Here is a 25729-nt window from a genome sequence, read left to right on the forward strand (position 1 = left end):
ACAAATAAAAATGTACATAAGTTCCTAGATTTATACTGCCATATTATTTGGTATTTAGTTCTCTCCACTGCTGTAATTTTGTGAAGGAGGCATTACTTTTCATAAATTTAAGCTGTGATTCAACCTCTTGATTAAGTTAAAAACTCAGCTTTAAATATGGTGTGTGTTTATTGTATATAGGATGGGCAGAATTCAATTTAATATACAATTGATAAGTTTTTACTAATGCTTAAATAAACATTGATATATCTTTACATTTTGTGGAAAATTACGGAAGTTGTCAGACAATGGCTAACTAATGACAGAGCCTGAGATTGTAAAGCTTTATAACCTTTATAGTAGAAGCTGTCCAAAATTATATGTCAAAATGTTGACAGTAAATACCTGTAAATTCTATGTTCTCAAGCTGTATTTTTCTTATTTTGCTTACCTGTAAGGTTTTATTACTGCCAAGGAACATATTTTGTTGGTTGGTGCCCAGTGAAATCTACATTTACCAGTAACAATCTAGTCCTTCCAAACCTAATTATAGGTGAGAGTAGTCGCATTGCTTTCAATTCAGCCTGGAATCATCCATCATACTTGAGAGATGTCTTGTAGGTGTACCAAGACTAAATGAATGTAAATTTGGGAACAAAAAGATTCTAAGAAAAGAAATGGGAATTCCCGTAGAATACATTCCTCAGATCAGTTAAATACAGTAGTAGTCAGGCAGGCCCACAGTGAACATTTATATGCGTTTTTCTTGCTGACTGTAGAGATTACACTGATGAGGCAGCATCTGAGGGAAGCAGCATTTCACTTTGTTGTATGCCATGGGATTTGGTACCATGAAGAATTGTGAGAAACATGATGGGTCCAATAGTGACCCTGCAGGTAAATTTTGTCCTGTTGCGAATAAATAAAATCACACAGAGGAGAAAATTACTCAAACAAGTGTAATCATTACACAAGATAGATTTCATTTTATCAAATCCATATGAAAATTTACCCATGAGTGTGATTTTATTTAGGTTTGTCCTCTTTTTAAGGAACAGGAAGTATTTGCTTCAGATTACAAGCATGTTTTTACAGCCCTTGGAGGTGCAGAAAGCAAATACACTTCTTGTGACCACAGTAGTAAGAGTTAAATGTGAAAAAAGTATTTCCTGCCTTACAGAGAATTTGAGTCAGCTGCCATTTACCAGCTGAAGCAAGTAGACTGTCAACAGAAGTATGGAAGATAAATAGAAAACCAATCTAAAAATCTGAAAGACCTATTAAAGCTCTCTCACTGACCATCTCAGTTCTACAACTGTGTATCACATCTACTGCTAAAAGGACAGCCACAGCTTTACTGCTCATATCTGTCAGTTCTAGTAACAGAGAGGAAGCCGTGCTAATCTATACACTATCAAAACAAAAAGCAGTCAAGTAGCGCTTTAAAGAGTAGCAAAATAGTTTATTAGGTGAGCTTTCATGGGACAGACCCACTTCTTCAGACCATAGCCAGACCAGAACAGACTCAATATTTAAGGCACAGAGAACCAAAAACAGTAAGCAAGGAGGACAAATCAGAAAAAGATAATCAAGGTGAGCAAATCAGAGAGTGGAGGGGTGGGAGGGAAGGTCAAGAATTAGATTGAGCCAAGTATGCAGATGAGCCCCTGTAGTGACTCAGAAAGTTCCCATCACAATTTAAATCATGTGTTAATGTGCCAAATTTGAATATAAAAGCCAGCTCGGCTGCTTCTCTTTCCAGAACTGTGCGATAATTCTTCTTCAGTAACACACATACCTTTAGGCCATTGACAGAATGCCCCATTCCATTAAAATGTTGACTAACTGGTTTGTGGATCTGGAGTGTTTAGTGGAGAAGCAGCCTAAGTGTTTTTGTTTGCTTACTGTTTTCACTTCAGTGTGGGGTGTGTATGTGTGTGTGTATCAGAGTGGTAGCCATGTTAGTCTGTGTCCATAAAAACAAGGAGAAGTCCTGTGGCACTTTGTACACTAACAGATATTTTGAAGCATAAGATTTCATGGGCAGAGATCTGCTTTGTCAGATGCATGTGTGTATAGTTTTCAGGAGGAAAAAAAGTAATTGAAAAGAAAAGAAAGAGAGGCAAAAATAAAAATAAATATTATCCCTTGTATGCTGTAGGAGGTTATTTAAACACAGCCATTTTTTCTGTAGCCAGTACAGAAAGCATGTTAATTTATCCTAACCTTTTAAGAGGAAAAAGTTATTTTAAATTTGTCATCATTGCAACTGACTTTTTGATCCACTCAAATTTTAAGGAAAAGTTGCCGACCATGGAAATTCTCTGCCCCACAGTTGAATTTTTTGCCAAAAGCTATAATAATTAGTTCCAATTGTTTTAAGGGTCACATAAGCAAAAGTCACTTTAATGGTGACTCAAGATTACAAGAGAAAAAGCTAAACATGAGAAAACGGTATCAAAGCTATTTCCCTAGGTACTTTGAGTTGCAAAATGATACTCTACATTTGTACTCTGCTTAGGGTTGTAACAATATGTTTATTCAAATTGTTGAGTAGTTTTGATCTGTTTAATCAAAAGTATTTCAAGGAGTAAAATGAAATGCCTCTCTCCTGTAGCCTACCGCTGTAATTAACATCAGCAGAGTCTGTCCGTTTAATAGCAAGGAGGCCTCTGTGAGGGTGTTCTCTGAACTTTTATTAGGGCTGGCTAGAACCTAGAATTTCCGTTTCATGGGACATTCCAAACTTTCAACAACAAAGTTGCTCATTGGAACATTTTGTAATTGTGAAGTACCCTGAGCAATGGGGTGGGGTGTCCAAATATTTTGTTTTGAAAAACTGGAATGACATTCATTTAGAATTTTTCAAAATTAAATTGATGGGACTTCCTCAAGCTTCCCAGAGCTCTGGCTGAGGGTTGCCAGGTGTCCTGTTTTCAACCAGGTGTTAACAGATGCTGGCAGATCCAGTCAGCACTACCAAGAGGTTCATTAAAAGCCTGGTCAGCAGTAGAGCAGGGGCCCAAGGCTAAGACAGGTTTCCTACACAGCCCTATGGGGCTCCTGGAAGAGGCTGTCAAGTCCCTGTAGCTCCAAGCTCAGGGCAAATCCACTCACTGTCTGTGCATGAATTGAAATGTTGCTTATTGGGTTCACCGTATTTCGCACACTTCATACAAATAATCTCAGCCTTACATGAGTTTGCTTTCCTTAACGGGGAGGTCAGGAAAATGAGTTTCTCTTGTTATTTAAAAGTCATTTGAGTTAGTGAGAGAGATTTCAGATACAGAAAAATGTTTGCTTTTCTTGCAGAAGAATCCCTAGAGGGCTAAGTCTGGAGAAGAAATCTCTGTAAAATTCTTCCTTGTGGAGTTTCCCCACATTGTTTCCTTCGCTCCCTGTCAGAAGACTTGGGTACTGTAGGTTCTCCAAATGTAGTAATGTCCTGTGCTGCTTATACCTAGGGCCCCCAGCATCCATGGGCAGTTGCCAGCTACAGTAACCCCAGTCTCTTGGCCTCCCACCTCTTGCTCTGCCTCCTGACCTCAGGGATCCCACCTTCCTTGCCTTTGCCTCATACTCTAAAGCTCCAGCTAGCCGTGCCACTCCATCCACCTGCTCCCCTGGCAGCCTACCTGCCCTGACCCTGCCCTGCTCCCCCCAACATCTCCAACCCTTCAGCTGTGAGCACAGCTCCCCCTGTGGTGTGGCTGCCCCCCTTCCTGACAGAAGATGGAGGGTGATGGTGCTTGGGCTGTGTAAGTCGTAAAAAACCCTAAGAATGGTCCTGCAGGAAGGGATTCACTTCATAATCATTTTGGACCATTGCAAAATATCCTCCCAAAGACTAGACAGTAGTCCAGCACAGTGGACTGTGGGCTGGAGAATCAGGACTCATGAGGCTGCTGAAGCCCTACAGAGGAAAGATGGACCATACATAGAATCAGTTAAGAACATGGAAGTGCAGAAAGCAAGCCAGGACTCCAGTACAATGTACACAGATGAGCAGGGCTGGATTCAACCATCAAATAGCCACTCCAAGCCATGTCACAAGGCAACCATCCAAGCTCCACTCTGACCCAGGGGTGGTACATGGTGATGTGCAAGGGATCACTTGCACCCCCAGCGCATGCCCCCCCTCATCATCAGCGCCACATTTCACCATTTCTGGTGAGCGTGGAGGAGGTCCCATCCCTCCTCTAGAGCAGCATATGATGGATTATGTAGTAATAATCTGTAGATCTAGCAGGTCCTACAACATAACAGTTGCTAAAAGGAACACATAGCAACCTGCATGTAATGTGGAGGAAAAAGCACAGTTGGCAGCAGGAAGGGTTTGGAAGAAGCAGGGGGGGCTAGGCTTGTGAGTACTGGGCTGGACTGATAGCTGCAACTGTAACTAGTATTCCAAAGTCTCCAGAAACGATTTTATTAGTAAAGAGCCAGACCAGGTTTCACTTAGTATTCTTGGAGTACTCAGTATGTGGTACATGAAACAGTAAGGGCAGAGCTGCAAAGGCATCTGATCCCACCTTCTGCATAGGAAGACCACTTGAACACTAACAGAGTAACTATACCAAATATTTTAACAACTAAAAACAGTATTCTCCACTTGATACTTACATGTAATCCAGACATCACTGCTAATGGGTGTTGCCAGAGAATATTAAGATCATAAGAGCCACCACTCTGGGAAATGCTAATTGTCCATTTAGCCCAGTATCTTGACTCCTATGCTACAGCTAGACTAGAGCAATCCATTGACAGAAGTTTCCGTTGGAAGATATCTTCTAACTAAATTTCTGTCAACAGATTGCAGCCAGATACCAAAGCAGATCGCTGTTTCAATCATCTCTGTCGACAGATAGTGGCCAGACTGCTCAGCCACTCTCTTGACAGAATGGGCCCCAGAACTCCATCATGCTATGTCAAATGGCCAGCAATCCCTTCTGGGAGTGCCAGTGAGGCGCACCCTTAAAGGGCATCTCCCGATGCCCATTCTCTGCCCATGCTGAGGCTTGCCTCCCTCCATGGGAGACAGCACAGTTTCTACAACAGGGCTCCCTCACTTTTTGAGAGGGACACAGCACTTTCTGTATAGCTATGGTGCCAGAGCAGCCCCCTGGCTTGCACTTCCCCACCCAGAGGTGCTACAGCATCTGCTGCACATCCACATGGCTGTCCTTCTCGTCCTCAGGGAAGGTGACCCTGGCACCACCTTCAACGAGCACACCCTTGCTACCATACGGGGCCACTTGTACTTACCTCCTCCCCCAGATGCTCAGGCAGATCTGGAGGCACAGCACCAATTCTCATTGGTGGGATGTTTCATCATGGGTCAGTGGGATTACCATCACTGGCTCCAGAACTGCTGTCTGCAAAATGAAAAAGGACACCTTTCTGGAACTCTGAGGCCCGCTATCCCTGTGGAGAGGCAGGTCGCTCTCTCTCTATGGAAACTCGCCACTCCCAACAGTTACTGTTCCTTTGGGAACCAGTTTGGCATGGGAACGTCCACCCTCAGGACCATCCTCATGGCAGTAAGGCACACTTGGGATGCAGGCCCTGCATGGGGTAGGGGATGTTTCCTGTCCAAGGTGGGACCTCGGGGAGAAGGGTTGGAGGTATGGGAGGGAAGCCCCACCCCCAGGGGACGGTACCATCCCACCTTCACACAGACATGCTGCTGGGGAGGCAGCCTCACATGGGGCCACCCAGTGAGCTTGGGTAGGAGGGCAAGGAAGCGGGGCATGGGAGGCAACTGGGCCAAGGGGCTTCCTCCATCAGTCCCTCATGTGTATGTTTGGTCCCCTCCCCTTGCAGATCACACAGCAATCAACAGACTTCTGCTTTAGAGGGTCATCCATGGGGCAGACATGGATGGGGCCATAGCTGGATTCACCAACCAGGGGTTCCCCAACTACTTTGGGGTGACCAATGGGACCATCATCCCCATCCATGCCCTGGACCACAGTGCGGCCAAGTTAATCAATCAAAAAGGATATTTCTCCATCATGATGCAGGCCATGGTTAACCACCATGGGCAGTTCCTTGACATTTAGGTTGGGTGGTCAGGCCAGCCACATGACACACAGGTGTTCCACAACTCTGGCCTGTGCCAGATGATGGAGACAGGCACCTTCATCCCCTGTTGGGAGCTGGCAGTCGGGGATGTGCACATGTCACTCTGCATTGTGGGGAAGGCTGCCTACTCCCTCATGCCCTGGCTTATGAAGCCACACACTGGGCAGCTGGACCTGAATCAAGTACTCTTCAATGCCCAACTCACCTAGGCCTGAATGCAGACTGAGAGCACCTTTGGTCACCTGAAGGAATGCTTCAGGTGGCTCCTCACCTGCCTGGACATAGGGGAGCCCAATGCCCCCCACGTAGTGGTGGCATGTTGTACCCTCCACAACATTGTGGAGGGGAGGGAGAAGCCTTCCTCCTGGGGTTCGGCAGCAGATGCTGGCAGTGGCTATGAGCAGCTGGGCACACCTCCAATCTGTGAAGCCCATAGGGATGGGCTGCAGATCCATGAGGCCCTAAGGGAGAGCTTCTCCTGCAGCCATGAAAGACCCTCCTGAGGGCACCCCCAGCAGGGACCTCAGGCCTGCAGCTCAACCCCATCTCCACCACAACCCCTCCCTTCACCCTCTCACCACTTGCTGACTCCTTCTCAATAAAGAGGGACAAAAGGGGGGTGGTCAAATAACATTACTTCTTCAGCAAAGAAACTTTTTAAAAAATAAACAGTATAATAAAAAACTATTTACATACAGTGTGAAAACAGTGAACTGCCTGGTGACACTTGCAGCATGCCCCATCTGCGCCCACCCTCCACGCCCTAGGATGTGTGATGCATGGGTTAATTGCCCATGTGACTCTCCAACAGCTCTGGGGATGCTGTGGAGATGGTCTGACTGGAGGGGCCTGAGTCCAGGGCGATGACCAGGGTACTACCTCTGGCCTTGAACCCTGTGTCCACCTGTGGTTCCAGTTGGGGGTGGGTCATGGATGCTGCTGGTCCTCCTGGGGCTCTGGCTGCAGGTGCGGAGGTGTAGCCTCCTCTCCTGTGTTGACAGGGGACATTGGTGGGGAGATGTCACCTCCTCCCAGAGCTTGTGCAGCTCCCAATATTAAGGACAGGTGGTGGGTCCTACACCTGATCTCCACATGGTGTTTTGGGCCCGGGTGTAACCCTGGCAGAGCTCTTTAATTTTCACACCCACTTGTTCCATGGTGCGGGTGGGGTGGCCCTATGCTGTCAGGATGGTGGCCAGCCAGGTATATGTGAGGGCAATCCTCCACTTTGCTGAGTGGTCAAGGAGGGTATCTTCCTCAGCCCACAAGCCCAGTAAGTCCTGGACCTCAGGCCCAGTCCAGGAGGGGGCCCAACATTTCATGCCCAGGGATGGCTCCTGGGATGCCTCCATCTGTTTCCTAGAGGGCCCCGTGGGTTTGCAGGGTGCCTGGTTCTCAGCCATCTTTCAGGAATCAGCAGGAAGGAGTGGCTGTGAGGGTATGGGGACAAGCAGCTTGTGGCTCTGCTGCTTCCACACTCTCAGCTTCCGGCCATGGGGTTTCTGGGGCTCGCTGCAACTTTAAGAATGTCCAGAGGCAGGATCCATAGAGCGCTAATTGCTGTGGACAGGACAATCCCCAGGGCAGCTGTGTGGCACCCTCTAGGCCTTTTCTAGTGACAGAGGGCCCCCTGGAATGTCCAGACTAGCTTGTTGCCAACAGAGCACTGTCAAGAGAGGTGTTCTGTCTCCTGGGGGAATGGCAGAATGCTTTCAACAAAAGTGCTGTGTTCTGTCAATTTGCTGTTGACAGAACACCTTGGTAATGGGGATGCTGCATGGGTTTTGTCAACAAAACTATCTAGTGTAGATGTAGCCCAAAGTGGAGAGTACAAGAACTTCAGGGGAATGTACAAATCAAAGCAGTTGGAGGTATCCATGCTTTTCTTCTCTTATCTCCTCCTTTGTCTTCCATTTAAGATTTGCTCTTAAGATAAAGAAATATGCCACAAAACATGGGGACTGTTGAAATCAGATTTAAACCATGCTGTAAATTAACTATAAAGTAGTACTGGGAACATCCGTAACAGGAAAATATTCCATCACTGTTGCTTAACTGAAATCCTTAGAGAATTTCTATGTTTTTTTCTCACTTCTCTTTACATAAGAGCCAGGGTTTTTAGCATCACATGGTTTAACAGGAATTCTCATAACTGAAGTACTTAAAGAAACATTGGCTTTTGAAATGCCGTAAGTATAATACATTCTCTTTTTAGTCAAATTGTTTATACACTATCTTCTCACAGTGAATGTCATTGTGACTTAAAAAAAATAAGAGCTTGATTGAGCAAGGAGCTCCACACAAATGAATTTCTGCACCCACACAGATCTCCACCCTCGAAAGCGTGTTATACAGGAACTCAATGTGCCTACACTGAAGAGCGATTAAGAAGACAATGAAACAGATACAAGCTGAAGAATAGGGTGAAGTATACAAAGGTTTCTTGAGAGAATCTATTCTCACAGGATACCTTGCTCAATTTGGTAGGCAGGATAATTTGATAGTTTAGATTCATTATAGATAACCAGATTAACTTTTAGGTGCCCATTAAAACACACCTTCTGAATACTTCCAATTTTTCACTTACTGAAAAGTTCTATAGAAACACATAGGCATGAAGCTAATAGAGTTTTATAGACATTACTGTAAAACTATTTCCTGCTAAGTTTTAAATCATCCTGCAGAACTAAAGCAAGTGTATAATTTTCAACTAAATCCTATAGGATGTTTTAAAAATACACATCTGGACTGATCCTTGGCAGAGTGCCCATTCAGGGACCATGTTGGAAGCACCAGCATTCAGCTCCAGTTGCCCGCCCTCATAGGCAGCACCTAGCCCCCTCTCATGAGAAGACCATGAGCATAGGTCTGTAGAATCTGGAGGAGCAGGGTTGACCGTGCAGCCAATGGCTCAAGAGAAATTGGTTCCCCTTTCAAAGTGCTGTTTCCCTCCAGCCGTGGGCTGCACAATCACCCCCTATTCCTCCTCCAGAGTCCTTCTGCCATCACTTTCATCGCTATCATACCTGTGCCTCTTGCCTGCTTCTCTGAGGCTGTGGCTAGTTGTTTGTTTGTACATGCAGATATTCTTAGGTCTGACATTTGTAACTCAGGGATGGCCTACATGTTCAATGACACTTTTCTCTGAACTGGTTTATGGGCACATCTACACTTAGTGGGAGATCAACCTGGCCAGGGTCAATCTTTCAGGGTTTGATTCACGTACCTAGTGGAGACATGTGAAATCAAACTACCAGGGTTCAACAGTCAACCCTTGTACTCCTCTTTCTCATGAGGAATAAGGGAAGTTGATGGGAAAGATTTTCCAGTCAACCTCCCTCAGTGAGGACAAACCGATAAGTCAATAGTAGATATGTCGATTTCAGCTGTGCAACTGCCCTACCTGGAAATGCGTATCTAGGATCAACTTCAAGGTCTAGTGTAGACCTGCCCAAACTCTTTGCAATAAAATGCACAGAAAACTTCATGCTTTCGAAGAATCCACAGAATTAAAATCAGGCCATTAAACCTTTTCCCCCTTTAGCCTGAATTTTAACCAAAGAGATCTGCAAATGCTTGTGCAGCTCACACATTTTTGTAAAAAGGTATATGGGTTTAAATACAATTGGCAAGGTCATAAAAAGGATTGCAGGAACATTTTACAATCTTCACAGTTTGACTGACTTAAGCCTTTGGATACAACTTCATCAGGACCCGATCTTCTATGCACCTACATCTTCAAATATCTGAGGCAGATTAATATTATATAGAGTTAGAAGAATTCTCTGGAAGGAAACTTCAGAAATAATGTATGATGGCCAAATATCTTTGCCTTGAAAAAATATGGTATATCTGGCTATATTCCTCTTTTCCCATTTTTCATATTTTAATTGTTGATCCCGTAGAGTCACTGGAATACTGTGGTACATCATCCCCTTGCAAGTGTCTAGTAGTGTGCTTTGTACATCATGATCTTAGAGAAAAAATGGTAGCCACTCCAAGCCTTAACTTTTATAAGCTCCAACACTGTTGGGTCTCATTCAGCATTCTACAAACTACCTACAAAGTCACACTCCTCCCAGGATCCCCCACACCTTCCTTCTGTGACTCCCTCATCAACCATCCTTCCAGCCGTCTAGAACCTTCCCCATTCTGCTGTCAGAGTCTGTGTAGACTAGCGAATCACTCATTTCTGATTTACCACACTCCCCTCCTCTGACCATTGTCTACCATAGGAGCATAGGCCCACATTAGACGTGGATGAAATACAGTTTTAAATTGAATTGAGATGTTAGCAAGAGTGATAAAGTCAAAGCATGTAAGCAAAAAAAAATTTAAATTGTGAGAAATAAGGGTAATGTGTATTAAGTTTGTAGTGATCTTTGAAATACCAGTGCTATTATATTTAAGGCTTGGTCTAAGAAAATAGAAATAAAGAAAACATAATTAATGGGAGTAGTCTATATTTTGCTTTTCCAAGGAACACACTGTCTTCCTCCTGATCATTAAAACAATAGTTTCCTATATTTTGTAGCACTAATTGCTTTGCAGGATGTGTTGACTTTTGCCACATATGTACTAGAAGTTCACCAGCATCTTATTTTACTCAAATTGTCTATTCTATGGTCCTTTGAATGGCAATTTTTGCATTAATGAATTGCTGAGTAACTTCTCATATCAACAAATGCACAATGCAAGTAATATTTGTTAAACAAGATCAACCTGGAATCTTTCTGCACTGGTACAGATCACTTAACAAATGTCTAATAAAATCTGTCATGATTTTCAAAGTGGGCTAAATAGAATTTTACATAAGTTGAGCTCTGTTAATTTCTATTTATTTCCCAGGGGGAATTCTTTAAAAGAAAGCTCCGATGCCAGTAGTACTGCAGTCACTTGTATTGGGAAAAAATTGCTTAGAGTTTGATTTGCTGCTAGTCAACAAGATTCATGTTTGCACTAATTCTACATTGTAAATTAATTTTGTGTCTTCATAAATTATATATCAGCCCCATGATCCGGTGCTTCTTTGATTGTGCAGAGGTTGAAGTTTTCTGAAGTTCTGTAAAAGGTCTGCGCCTGTTGACAGTACAGTAAACCCTCGATATGATGAGCTAATCAGGGGAAGTTTGTCTGCTATTACTGAAAGTCTGTTACACGTGAAGGTTTACCTGCCCACCCACCCCTGCTAGGCTCTCCGAGCCCCAGTCCCAGCCTTCCACTCCACTGAAAAAAAAAACAGAACAAACAAACAAAAAAACCCAAACCTGCCACTCACCAATAGAGCATGGAGGCAACAGACTAGATTCCTTAAACCAGTCTCTCCCTTTCTAGCAGGGCCCTTCCTGCCCCTCACCTCCTCCTACAGCTTCTAGCACACAACTGAATTGCTGAAAGGGGCTGGTGGGGATTTTTTAATCTGTTCCATCTGGTCCCTGGTTGGCTCCAAGTGTTCCATTCAACCTGTCTCAGCTGGTTCTAGGTTCCTGGATGCTTTCAGGTGTTTTAATTTACATGGGTGCACCTTGTTTGCTTACCAGGGAAATAAGTACTTGTTTTACCTGAGGCTAACAGATCCATTTTCTGCTATATTTTTGTAGCCATCTGGCCTGACTCCACCACAGCATGTTGAAACACCAGATGCTTGTTCTGATTTGTTCATTTTGACAGAACTGGGTTGCCACTCCTTTTGGATGTGCTTTTCAAGAGCGTGTCCAGGCAACGTCTTTTAGAATCATTACCTGGCAACGAACTTATGAGTGGGAAGGAGCACGAACCAGCATCACCATCCTGGAACCATCTGAAACCCAATGGTTCACTATTGGACTCTCTTTTTCATGCTCCTAAAAGAAGGTCTAATTCAACTAGACGTGGAGAGGGAATCAGACAACATCAGGCTAACTCCAGGATGAGGGAGAAGAGAAAAGTGGCTTAAAATCTTTGCTTCCCCTACTGTTATCTTCACCAAGTTATTAAATCTTTAAATTGTAGTCCCTTTTCACTTGCTACAAGTCTGTGGAGCAGGATGGGAGGAGGCAAGGCAGAAGCAGAACTTGGAAGCAGAAAGACCACAGAGGGGTGAAGAGAGGTGTGAAGCTATGATAAGAACTATGTTATGAGAAAGGATGTAAAGGGGAGTCTAAAACAGGGCTTTCAAAATATAATGAAAGTTGCAGTCTTCTCTGTGTTGCCTTTGCCACAACCCTACCATATAGTTCTGGAGACACAAAATCAAACAAAAAAGCTGTTACTAGTATGAATATCATCATGCTTGGGTCTTTATTTTTGACAGCATATGAATAGAGTAATAAATTATGAGCACAGTTGAATGGCATCTTAAATCAATATGCATATATTTATACTTGTGGTTTTTTAAGCCAAACATCTATTTTGGAAAACAGAACTGACAAATACCTGTGTAAATATAAATATGTAATTTCTTGAAACTGTTGCCAAATTATGTATTTATCTTAAAATTTACAAAAATATCACCCTATCTTTATTAATTATATTTCACTTGTAAAAATGCATACTAACCAACTAACTAAAGCACAATAAAAATGGAATATCAAACTATATATGCCCAGGGCAAATATAAACCCTGGAAGGATGACAGTTTAATTATTTCTTATTGACTTACTGGGATTTTAAAATTAGCACATTATATTGGAATACAGTTCTTGGAGAGTTTCCCAAATATATTATCATTCTTTTATATGTTGTAGGTTAGAAAACTGTTGTTGGGAGTTAATGGTGACAGAGAACACTTTTTTTGACAAAAGATAAAAAATAGGGTGGGTTAATATCTGAAGTACAAAAAAATATTATTTTGAAAGAAAATACCTATAAATAAAATGTAGTTCAATACTGACTGAAAAGGAATACGCCTCAAATTGACATTGGATATTTAAACAATTTTTGCCCCTGTGACTTTTGCAAGAAGCATTCCCTTTGGTTGATTTTGTAGCTACAGGAAGCAAGACAGGCTTCCTAATGCAAAAATCCATCTCTCTCTCTGTCTATATATATAAAATGCTGTCAGAGTGCTTTTCTTCAGTTCAAACCCAGCTCCCTTCTACCTATGCAAATGGATGTTAAAGCATTTTTTAAATCTTTGGGGATATTTCCAGCTGTCCTGTTTTGAATTATCTGTTGCGGTAAGACCAACTTTAAGTAAGGATCCAATATTCAAAGGTATTCATCTGCACTGATTCCCATTGACGTCTTGATTCTTTATTGACTTCTGTGGGACTGGGTAGGTTTAAGAGTCTGAGCCGGTAGATTATGTTGTATGCAATGTATTTGCTGGCTGATTGGTGTGACAGTAGTGATGCAGATGCTACAGTGGTTTGTGATAATGAGGTAACAGCTTGCAAGAAACTCTTATCTTAGAAGTCATTCTACATCCCTATTCTCTCATATTGTTATGAACTTTGCTCGATGAATGAAAGAAGATCACAGATACAGTGAAATGAGGTTTCTCCATAGAACAGGTGGGTTTAGTCCAAGATACAACGAGGAGCTCAGCCATATGGAAGAACCTTGGAGTAGAATTTCTAGTCCTCTGGATTGAGAGGAGCCAGGTGAGGTGGCTTGGGCGTCTGATAAGGATGCCCCAAAGGAGGCTTCCATTGGAATTCTACCAGGCATTCCTCACCAAGAAGAGGCTCCAAAGCCAACCTAGAAAACTCTGGAAGATTATATCTCCTGACTGGCTGGGGAACATTGGGGAATTACCCAGGAGGAGCTGGAGTCTGTTGCAGAGGAAATGGTAGTCTGGTGCTCCCTATTCTCCATGTTGCTGCTACAACCCCCCCTAGGAAAAGAAGCATAAAGGAAAAAGAAGAAAGAAGAAGACAACATATATGCCATTGCAAGGTAAATTGTCACCCTGCTGTTTTTAGAGTACTGTGGACATCATTTTACAACGTGCCTGAGCAATAGTCATTCTGATTTTTCAGAGGAATAACAAATTGTCATTTCATATGAATGAAGGTAGCTTTTTGCTACCCAGTCCCATGCTCTCTCCCCCTGCTCTGTCCCACTCTTCTTCCCCCACCTCCCCATCTTCCCTTACATGTCCTCTCCCCTTCTGCCCTGTCCCTTCCCCGCCCCCCACAAGGGTCACTCAGCCTTGTATGTCTGAGGATTCTGGCCATGCAGGGTGCCTACACCTGTAGAAGTATCATGACCAGATCTTTCTAAAAGTGTAGAAGAAAGGAGGTGGCATCGAGCAGCAGAGACACCATGAGCAGGAGAAGCAGCTTTGAACTCCTTCTGCATCTGGCCCAGGCTTCTCTTTGGGGGCCAATGTCTGCCCACCCCAAACCATGCCCACGGACTCTGGCCTAAGCTTATAGACTTAATCCTGGGGTGGGCGTGAGGAGTGAGCAGACAAACAACACTGATCCTGATCCTGTGTTGCCCTATTTTTGCAACCCTGCCAGCTCTGTGCTATGTCTGGCTGCCCCCACACCCTGCCCCTAGTTACATCTCTGCTTGGGATTGGGAAACTGCAAGAAGCAGATAGCCTTTGGTGGCGAGGCTGAGATCCAAGAAAAAAGGTGAGGGGCTGGGTTCTTTTGTAAACTAAACTATGTGGACTCCCCCTGACTGTTGTAGTTGAAGTCTGGATTTCTACGTAAAATGCTTCCGCAACTGTGCTTAGACTGACATTATATGCAAAAATGACAAATGAGACACAATCTCACATATGCTGAACACTATGCTGTCCAGAGTCTCAAAAATAAACCAGAAATTTTAATCAAACCAGCTGACAAAGGGGGTGCTGTTGTCATCATGAATAAGTCAGACTATGAACAGGAGACAGCCAGACAACTCTCCAACACCACATTTTACAGACCTCTCTCCTCTCATCCCACTTTGCAATTCCAAAAGAAATTACAACAACTACTTAAGGAACTCCCTGCTGCTACTCAGGACCTTATTCACTCAGACACACCATCTGAGCCCCAACCTCTTCAAACTCTATGCTACCAACACTCCCAGCTATCTCCATGATACCACTGACTTCCTGAGGAAATTACAAAACATTGGAAAAGTTTCTGACAACACCATCCGTGCCACCATGGATGTAGAGGCTCTGTACACTAATATGCCACATGAAGATAGATTACAAGCAATCAGGAACACCATCCCTGATGTCACCACAGCCAATCTGGTGTCTGATCTCTGTAACTTTGTTCTCACCCACAATTATTTCTGATTTGGGGACAATTTATACCTCCAGATTAGTGGAACTGCTATGGGCACCCGCATGGCCCAACAATATGCTAATATATTTATGGCTGACCTGGAACAACAATTCCTCAGCTCTCGTCCCCTATTACTCCTCCTCTACTTACGATACATTGATGACATCTTTATGATTTGGACCCATGGTATAGAGACTCTAGAAGAAACCACAGAGACTTTAACAATCTGCACCCCACCATCAACTTATGCCTCAACTACTCCACATGAGAGATACATTTCCTGGACACTACAGTACAAATCAAGGATGGTCTGATTAGTACCACACTGTACCAGAAACCTACTGATAGCTATACTTACCTACACACTTCTACCTTTCATCCTGCATACACAACTAGATCCATGGTTTACAGTCAAGCCTTTAGGTAAAATTGCATTTGCTCTGATCCTACTGACAGAGACCAAAACTACAAGATCTTTACCAAATATTCATAAACCTGAATTACCCACCAGGAGAAACAAAAAAACCAAATCAACAGGGCCAAATGAATACCCAGAGACCAGCTACTGTAAGATAGGCCCCAAAAAGCCAAAAACAGAACACCACTGGCCATTACCTACGGTCCCGAACTTAACCCTCTGCAACACATTGTTAAAGACCTGCAACCTATCCTTAATCAGGATGCCACACTCCAGAAGTCCCTAGGTGACAGGCCTGTTCTCTCCTACAGACAACCTACCAACCTTATGAGGATTCTCACCAATAGCCACAGTCTATACCATAAGAACACCAGTCCTGGGACTTTTCCTTGCAACAAGGCCCATTGCCCACATATTTATTCTGGAGATACCAGCACTAGACCTAACCAGGTTATTCACAGCATCACGGGCACATTCATGTTCCTCAACTAACATCATATATCCCATCATGCGCCAACAATGCCCAGATGCTTTGTATATTGGTCAGACTTCAAACTCTCTTAGACAAAGAATTAATGGGCACAAAACAGACACAAAAACACTCCTGTCAGTCAACACTTTAATGGAGTGGCCACTCTGTTAACAACCTGAAAGTTTGCATCTTACTGAAGAGCAATTTTCACAACAGTTTGGAAAGAGAGGCTACCGAACTCTCTTTTTTATTCAAATTCGACACATTAACACGTGGTTTGAACCAGGATGGGCTTTTTCTAGGTCATTATAGTGGCTCTTATGCATACTTGGCTTTATCTAATTCTTGATTCCCTGCCCCTTCTTCCCCTCTACTTTCTGATGTGCTCACCCTGATAAGATTTTTCTGATTTGTCAACCTTCATTACTATTTTTGGTTCTCTGTGCTTTAAATATTGAGTCTGTTCTGCTATGGCTATGATCTGAGGAAGTGGGTCTGTCCCACAAAAGCTCATCACCTAATAAATTATTTTATTAGTCTTTAAAGTGCTACTGGACTGCTTTTTTGTTTTGATACTATATAGACTAGCATGGCTATCTCTCTGTTACCACTAAACTTTGATGTGCCATCTGTTTTGACAACAGAACTCTTGCCTGTGGATGATAAGATATAAGATAAGTATTCAGATTTGGACAGTTGTGAATGTTCATATTTTGAGTTGCTCCAGTTTGGAATAAAGAGACCACAATACAGCAAAGCTTCTCAGACTAAGTAAATCTGTAACTTTATAAGAGGTCAATTTGAGGGTTAACTACGATTCCTCATAAATCTAAACACAACTCTTAGAACCACAGCAAATGCTATGCAAACCAAAAAGAAAAAACAATTAATTGTATCAAACATACAGATTTCTTCACTACTAAAACATACACAAGCCATACACATACACAAGCCATACACATACACGAAAGCTCACCTAATAAATTATTTTGCTAGTCTTTAAAGTGCTACTTGACTGCTTTTTGTTTTGATACACAAGCCATGTTGATCCGATGCTTTTAGCATAAGCACCACTGATTTGTTATTAATGTAACCACATTGTCCTAAGCTGAAGAAAGAGCAAGTGCCCAGATACTGTGAATAGACTGGTATCTCCCCATGCTTATCTTCTTGCTGCAGTTAGTGAAAGAAAGCCTGTGAGCATCAGTGCTCAGGGCAGAGAGTTTTATGCTCCCTCTGGTATTGCTAGCTGGCTGACCTACATGAAGAGTTTGGCATCTTTTTCCTTTGTGCGTGGGAGTGTAATTGGCCCCCACCCTTGGAGATACTCCACTGGCCATAGTCTGGTTGTTTGTGAACTTTTCCCTTTGTTTACTTGCTAGTTCCAGACTAACTGGAGTCTGTGGACAGCTGTTCCATTCTTTTGGCAAAAACAAACCAAAACTGACTATTACTGTTTAAATGAAACAATGACAGAAGCGTGGATTACAGCTGCATGTGCTGTCAGGCTGGTGAGAGCCCTGCCATGTCATACTTGTTTGTAGGACAGTGTGCATATACTGTAATAAACTTCTTGCAGTTCTATTCAATAGAAAAATCTGACCTTTTGCACAGTGATGACTCTGAAAGGTTGAAGATCACCTTTTCCTTCCAGCCTGGTAACTTAGTAAGAACTTGGCTTTACTGCAGATTCCATTTGCTGCTGTATGGATCCCTGAAGAGCCTGATCTATTTGGCAACACAATTTACCTGAAGATTTCCCTGTGTGTGGAGCTCTCTCCCTTTTTCAGAAGAGGCACACACTGTCCCTACATGACTATGAAAGCTTGTTTTTTTGCTTTTTTGCATAAAAGTTAATCAGTTCTGTAGCTACAAAAGCTCATTTGCTCATTATCCTTTAGAAACAGAACCCTGGTTTTATGTATCTCCTAGCCTTTTCTCTGTCAAGTGTAACTCCTAACCAGTTCCATGACTGATAGGATCTGAAAAAACCACCTGCTGTATTTATACCTGAAGAGTCATTGAACGCATTTAGGTAAGTAGTTCAAATGATAATGTCACAGTGGATTAAATTCACCAAAGACAGCCAACTCAGAGCCCACTAAAATAAGGCTTAAAGGAAGCTTAATGGTGCATAGGTCTTTGCTGACTCTGAGCTCCATGAAGAGGGTGAATTTCACGCATTGAGGGCAGCCAGGTGTGTTACAGCTATGCACTATTGTAAGAGGCATAGGGGGTTCAAAAGTAGCACAAGTTTGATTTACGAATCACCAAGAGGGTCTTAGTGATGCAAGTTACAGTTCTGTGGCCAAAATTGTGTAATAAGTCCTGGGAAAGAGGGTCCTTGATGTACCAAAGATTATTATATACATAAATGCATATACATCAAGTGTAGTTGTACCATAACTGAATTTGGTCCACCATTTTATTTGAACAAGTGTCATATTGCAGTTACTGGAAGTAAACATGTGACTAAATGGATCCCACGTACAGCTTTTGTGGTCTGCTCCTGTAAAAAGAACTTTCCTGTTTTGGGGATAGTGTATCCCCAACTTTCTCATCCCACTTTATGAGTCAGATAAAGTGTGAGTGTTCCCAGTTTTTGTGCTTTATTTCCTGAACATGGCAAAGGACTGAAATACAGGCTCACAGCTAAGCGTCAGATGAAATCTTTTGACTTTAGTGGGACTGCTGATCTGTTAAAATTAAGCATATTTTTATTTTTGTTCACATTAAGCTTTCCCTTCAAACGACTTCTTTCTTTCTTCTTGTTGGTAATATATCCATTGTGCATAAGAATCTCCCTTGCTTTGAGACTTGAATTTTGAGTCCATTCTTTGTGAAAAGAAAATATGAAGGAAATGGTGGTATCTGAGGTTACAGTTATTTAATAGAGCCACAAAAGTAATAGAATCAGAAACTAATATGACAAAGGTTAACTGTTCAAGTTAGCAAGTTAATAAATCCTATACAGATAGGCTCTGTCACTATGAGCTATTTTAAAAGAATATTGCAGAAATTTATAATATTCTATATTAACAGCCTTCATATAAAACACCACAGTTACTAATATTTTATAACGTCAGCTTTTATGCTTATACTCACTAAGTTTAGTAATGACATTGAAAGCAGATGGATAATAAAAATAATAAAAAGACTGATGGGCAGGCACACAGATGGGGACAGCTGTGAAATATGTTTTTACTGTACTTTCATTAGCAATGGATTAGAGCTGAACAAACAACTCAGTTGAATTTTATTTCTTTTCTATTTGTGAATTATTCAATAGCCAGATCGCAGGCATGTGAAGAACAACAGTGAAGCTATAGATAGGACAAGTATATATGTGAATATCAGACTGAAATGTATAAGTTAGGTCCACACCCTTATAAAATCTCAGAGCGGGTTCCAGCTATCTCAGTTTCTGTCTTGAGAACTGGAGATATGATTCAAGCCAGAATTTTGAGCCCTGAACTGTACCTGCTATTCATTTGAGATGGGAAAATAGATCTTATGATTAGCACAAAGCCCTTCAAACCTACCCACTAGATAAACATTCAACATCACTTCTACTGTGCCTAAAAGATTCACCAAGATTGCCCAACTCATATTTATTCTTTTCTTTTAAAGAATGTACTGCAGCCGCTTCTGGGTGTCGCATTGCAGGAAAGATGTGAATAAATTGGAGCAGGTCCAAAGAAAGGCATAAAAAATATTAAAAGTCTAGAAAGCATGACCCAGGAGGGAGGACTGAAAGAATTGGGTTTGTTTAGTCTGGAAAAGAGAAGACTGAGAAGAGACATAATAGCCTCTTTCAAGTACCTACAAGGTTGTTAGAAGCAGGAGGGAGAAATTTGTTTTCTTTACTATCTGATGAAACTATTGGAAAAAAGAAACTTGCCAATGGGAACTGAGAGTTTATACTGGGTGTGAGGGCAGTCAATGAGAACTGACCAATGGAGGATGAGAGATTGTGCTGAGGGCAGGAGTAGTACGTGAAGCCTCTTCCCTGTACCCAGCACAGAGAGGCACGTGGAGCAGCCAGGCACATGGAGCAGCCTGGAGCAATGGCAGACAGGGAGCCTCCCTGAAGGTCTTGTTGGACTGCTGGCCAGAAGCTGCCTAGGTAAGCTTGCCTCTGATACCCCACCTGCTCCTGCAATCCAACTGTCTTCCCCAGGTCACCACTGAAACCCTCTGCTCCCCACCACTCCAGGTCACAACTCCCTCCCAGATCCAGCACCCCAATTCTCTGCCCCAAGTCACAACCTCATTCTTCACCCAAACTCCCTCTCAGACCCCACACTCTTGCCTGTTCCCTAATTTCCTACCCAAAACTCTCTTCTGCACCCATCTTCCATTTCAGACCCACACCCCATCCACTGAAAAGTGCAGAACCTGATCACTTACCAATATCTTGGAGTGTCCCCCATTGAAACTTATTGCCCACCCCTGGTCTAGATGATGCTCGGTCCTGCCATGAGCACAGGGGACTGGACTTGATGATCTCTTGAGGTTCTTTCCAGTTCTGGGATGATACTGGTTATCTATGATATGTATCTTGTGAACTGTGTAAACTGATACTTGTAATTTCCCATAACACAAGCTTCACCCCAGATGTTCCTTTTTAACTTGTATCTTGCAATCTTTATCTGAAACATTAGCTTTAATCATTTGTTTGTTATTCTATGATTCTAGATGCAGCTTGCAAGTTTCCTTGAAAATTGCCAAAGGCTCAAATAATCTGGCAGACTCCATATATTTACTGTACCATTGTTGTTATGATGAATATATGCTCAGTTACAATGACAGTCATGGATACTGATGCCTTCTATGTACGCATAAAGATGGAGCAAGGACACCGCAAGTAACAGCAGCAGGCTCACCTGCCCCACACTGATGTACTTCAACAATGTCCTGGAGGTACCACCTCTAAACCTGAAAAATATGTTAAGTCTGTACTCAATGTTCACTTTTCTCCTGTGATGGTTACCAGGCAACCAGACTGGGATGATTGTTTTGTGATGTGGAAAGTTATCTCTCCAAAACCAGCTTGTTTCACAAAAGCAACTGAACAGTCATCAGACAGCAAAAACAGCCTGTTACTATCAGCCTAGGATAAATGTAGATCAGCTGCCCAGACAAGAGAAGACACATATCTAGTCTGCTATGTACCTCACTCACGTCTGTTTAGTTTGAAAGAGTTCCTAGTAAAATTTAATAGTCATACCAAAAGCAATTTTCCAGGGGAATTTGAAGATTGAAGTAATAATTACAGCTGGCATACAACTTATTAATGCAGTAACTTGTGTTCCAGTTTCATACCTTGTGCATTTCCCTTCATGTACAGTTGAAACTCTGAATTATCTGATTGTATGTCTTGCAATTAGTCAAACACCGTCTTCGGCAAGACACAGTTATTGATTACAGAACCACGTTTTGTGCGTCAGCAGCAATGGTCTGTTGCTGAGTGCTTTAATCATTTTAAAAACTGCAAGAAATCCTGTGATATAAGGTGCCACAGGACTTCTTGTTCTTTTTGCAGATACCAATTAACACGGCTACCCCTCTGATACTTAATCATTTTAAGTTTGCTGTATTCCAGTTCTTTATTGTTAAAATTACCTAAAAAGTCAGTTTCTAGTTTATGGTTTGTATATAATGCTACTACCCTGTAGTTAATCCATTAGGCATGTCCTCTAGACCTTGTAGTGGCTTCCTGACATGTTTTGAAATTATTTCCAAAAATTAGTGTTGACTTTTAGAATACTTATTGGTTTGGAACATTTTTAGACTAATAATTTGCATTCTCCCAAGAGATCAGAGTAATTTATTCAGATCTTCATCTAGTGGCCATTGTTAATTATAAATATCACTTTATGACATTTGGACAGGGATGTATTTGCCTACTATTCCACTTGTGACAGGATGTACTCACCCCTTCTGGAAGGGCAAGGGTTGCATTTATTGTGGGCTAAGGGAGCTATACCTTCACACCCTAATGACCATGCACCAAATGCAGCAATAGTGTAACAGAGAGCAGCAGCCCAGCTAAGTATGGGTTGTAGGCTGTTGAGGGGATGTCTGCTGTAGGCTCCTGCCTCCAAGAAACAGAAATCTCTTAATGTGGGAGTCAAAGCTGCTGAGACCCCAAAATATGTCCAGATACCTGCAAACACCCCTAGGGACATCAAAGCCACCAGAACCAGTTCAGACAGAGGACTCTGGGAATCCCAAAGTCACTAAGACCAGGGATGCAGGTGTCATGGTAGCAAGTATCCCAGGGGAGGAACTAGCCATTGTCCCAAGCATAGTCAGCCTGTTGCAGTTGGATCCCCACTAACTCAGTGATGAACTCAGTTGCCACTGCCAGAGCCCTAGGCTAGGAACCAGTTGAGGACGGAGGACCCAGGTCTCACTACTCCAGTTACCTCCCACTTGGTGGCCAAGCCTTTTGCCAGCCACCAGGCCTTGCTGCCCAGCAAACTGGAGTAGTCATATTGACTCTGGTTGCTAAAGCCACACTATCCTGTGAACCAGAGAATTCCATGGACTCTGGCCACTAAGCCTTGCTGTCCTGCACACCTGGGAAAGTTCTATTGATCTGGCCACTGAAGCTCAGAGTCCTGTGAACCAGGATAACTCTAGACTTTGGGGATTAGGCTAGGCTGTCTTGTGGAGAAGGGCAACCCCCATTGACTTAGGCCATGGAGACCTACTGCTCTGCAGGTCAGGGTGATTAGAGTCACTAGGCCTTATAGCTCTGGGGATCAGGATTTCTCTATTAAGTTTAGCTCTTAAATCTCACCAGCTAGAGACAGAAGGCTGCTCAAAGGATGGGGTGCACTCATCCTACAGCAGATAGGGTTCCCCAACCCATCACTGTTCCATTCTTTTTTAAATGAGTTATTTATCTCAGACCTGATTTGTGAAGTTGATAAGAAATGAACTTCATAAATCTGCCTTTCATTGGTTATTTATGAGTTATGCAAAGAAATTATGGCCCATATCCAACTCCTTCTGTACTCAATGGAGAGATCACATGCAAAGCAATGGATGTTGGATCAGAACCAGTGAGAGCACATTAGTGCATCAATAGCAGAAAAGCAAAGCAAAAGGACTTGCAGTGCATATTTACTCAAATATAGGAGAAAATACTGTACAATGCATTAAGCAAGTGTGACAAAATCCCTTGTCAGCCTCTGTGGGTCCCTACGCTTCCTGGCGGAGCTGTGCTGCCTAGAGACTCACGGAGGCCCCCCTTTTGCCCAGGCCCTTCCAAAGGCAGGGGTCTCCGCTTAGCTAGCCATCCTCATCATAGGCAGGACCAGTACAGGGAGAAAAATACCAGTCCCCTTGCAGGCCCACGTCTGCCCCAGTAAAGTGATCCTTTGGGGAAAGGGTGGGGGGAGTCCAGACCCACCCTGTACCCTGGACTCTGGCCCAGGGTCCCTATGAGAACAAGAGGCAACCGGCAGGACCTTTACCCCTGCCCCAAAGTAGTAGCCTCACCCTGGGCCACTTCGCCCACCACTTCCCCGTGGTACCTTTTCGCTGTGCACCTGCTCCTGCTCCTCTGGTGCACCTCGAAAATCTTTTCCCCCCTGCTACCAGATGGGGAGCCTTTTATAGGGAGCACAGGGCCTATCTGAACAATGAAGGTATGGGCCTAGACAGGGAACAGAAATGCATTGGCCCACCACCCAATATACTGTCCTTCTAGAAGGCTCCGGAAGCTTTCAGGTAAGGGTCTACCACTGGGTTTACCACACTGTCCATCATTAGATCTCCAGACACTTCTGGAAAGGAGATAAGTAACTATCCTTGTTTTAGAGAAAGGGAAACTGAGGTACAGAAAGACAAGTGTCGTTCCTACACATGCCACTTTCCCCAAAAGCGGCATGCTAACAAATAGCCCCAAATATGCTAATGAGGTGTCATGTCGCTGTCTGGTCATTCATAAAGCTGTTTTCCAAAGCCTCCCTGATTAGCAGTACCCTTCCTGAGTGCCCTAGTGTCTGGCTGCTCATAAGTAGTAGCTGGGTGATCTGCCTCAGTTCTGCAGCCTGGCATGGAATTTTGCCCTTACTCACACATAAATTGTGGAGCAGACAGCAGGCTGCCACTACTATGGAAATGTTGCTTTTGTTGAGGTCTAACTGAGTTACAAGGGTCCTGAACCTAGCTTTTAAATGGCCAAAGACACATTCTACTACCATTCTGTATTTTCTCAGCCTGTAGTTGAACTGCTTCTTACTGTGGTCCAGGTTGCCTGTGTATGGCTTTATGAGCCAAGGGAACAAGGGGTAAGCATGCTGGGTCTTCCAAGGTCACTAATAGCATGTCCACAACTCCAATGGTAATTTACTGGTCTGTGAAGAAAGTTCCATTCTGTAGCTTTCTGAACAGACCAGAGTTCCTAACAATGCAGACGTCATGCACCCTTCCTCACCATCCCCATATTGATGTCAATGAATAGCCCCTGTGATCCACAATGACTGCAACGCTATCCAGAAGTACCCCTTGCAGTTTATGTACTTTGCGGCAAGGTAGTCTGGTCCCAAGATAGGGATGTGTGTGCCATCTATTGTCCCAATGCAGTTAGGGAGCCCCATTACTGCAAAACAATCCACTACGCCCTGCACATTTCCCGGAGTCACAGTACTTCATAGCAGAAGGGTACTGATTGCTTTGGCTACCTGGATGACAGCAGCCCCCTACTGTAGATTTTGCCTACTCCAGATTGATTGCCCATTGTAACTGTCTGGCATGTCAAGCTTCCACAGAGCGATTGCCACTCACTTCTGAACTGACAGAACAGGTCTCATGCTGTGTTTCAGGGCAGGGGGAAAGTAATTTGCATAGTTTCGTAAAAGTGGCCTTACACATGCAGAAGTTTTGCAGCCACTGCTGATAATCCCATATTTGCAGAGCAATGCAGTCCCACCAGTCTGAACTTGTTTCATGGCATAGCTCAGTGGTTTGAGCATTGGCCTGCTAAACCCAGCCTTGTGAGCTCAGTCCTTGAGGAGGCCATTTAGGGATGGGGGCAAATAGATGTCAGGGATAGTGCTTGATCTTGCCAAGGGGGCAGGGGATTGGACTAGATGACCTCCCAAGGTCCCGTCTAGGAGATGTGTATCTCCAATTATACATATATACACCAGAACCAGTGCTCCACTGTGTACAAAGCATTGAGTGCAGTGAACATCTCCATGTTCTTCCTCTTCTGTGTTTCATATTCATGAATGTTCGTGCCTCCTCAGAATCTTCATCATTCTGAAGGCTGCTTTGGTGCTGCACATACTGCAGCACAATGCATGAGGTACTCACAATATTTGCCACAACAGTTTGAAGTCAAAGAGGGTCCATGCTAGCCTTGCAATGGGGTATGCTCAGCTTCCCCATGAAAAAAGGGCATGAAAACATTATTTGCCATTGTTTTCCAAAGGGAGGGAGAAGAGATAAGTGCTTTATGGGAGGCAAGAGGAACTTTCTTGTCCTGTCAGACACAAGGGCTATGTCTACACTAGCCCAAAACTTTGAAATGGCCATGCAAAT

At 43.3% G+C, this 25729-nt stretch overlaps 1 long non-coding RNA gene across 1 annotated transcript in view; it reads left to right on the forward strand.

The window, feature by feature from the left end:
- Positions 1 to 21804, forward strand: part of LOC142023194 (uncharacterized) — a 39937-nt gene extending 18133 nt beyond the window's left edge. Inside the window, exons 2-3 of the long non-coding RNA XR_012648150.1 lie at positions 20188 to 20294; positions 20867 to 21804. This is a non-coding gene — a long non-coding RNA (uncharacterized LOC142023194). The remainder of the gene's footprint in view (positions 1 to 20187; positions 20295 to 20866) is intronic.
- Positions 21805 to 25729: the final 3925 nt, after the last annotated feature.

The sequence above is a fragment of the Carettochelys insculpta genome, chromosome 1 (genome assembly GCF_033958435.1).
Source record: "Carettochelys insculpta isolate YL-2023 chromosome 1, ASM3395843v1, whole genome shotgun sequence".
Classification (NCBI taxonomy): domain Eukaryota; kingdom Metazoa; phylum Chordata; order Testudines; family Carettochelyidae; genus Carettochelys; species Carettochelys insculpta.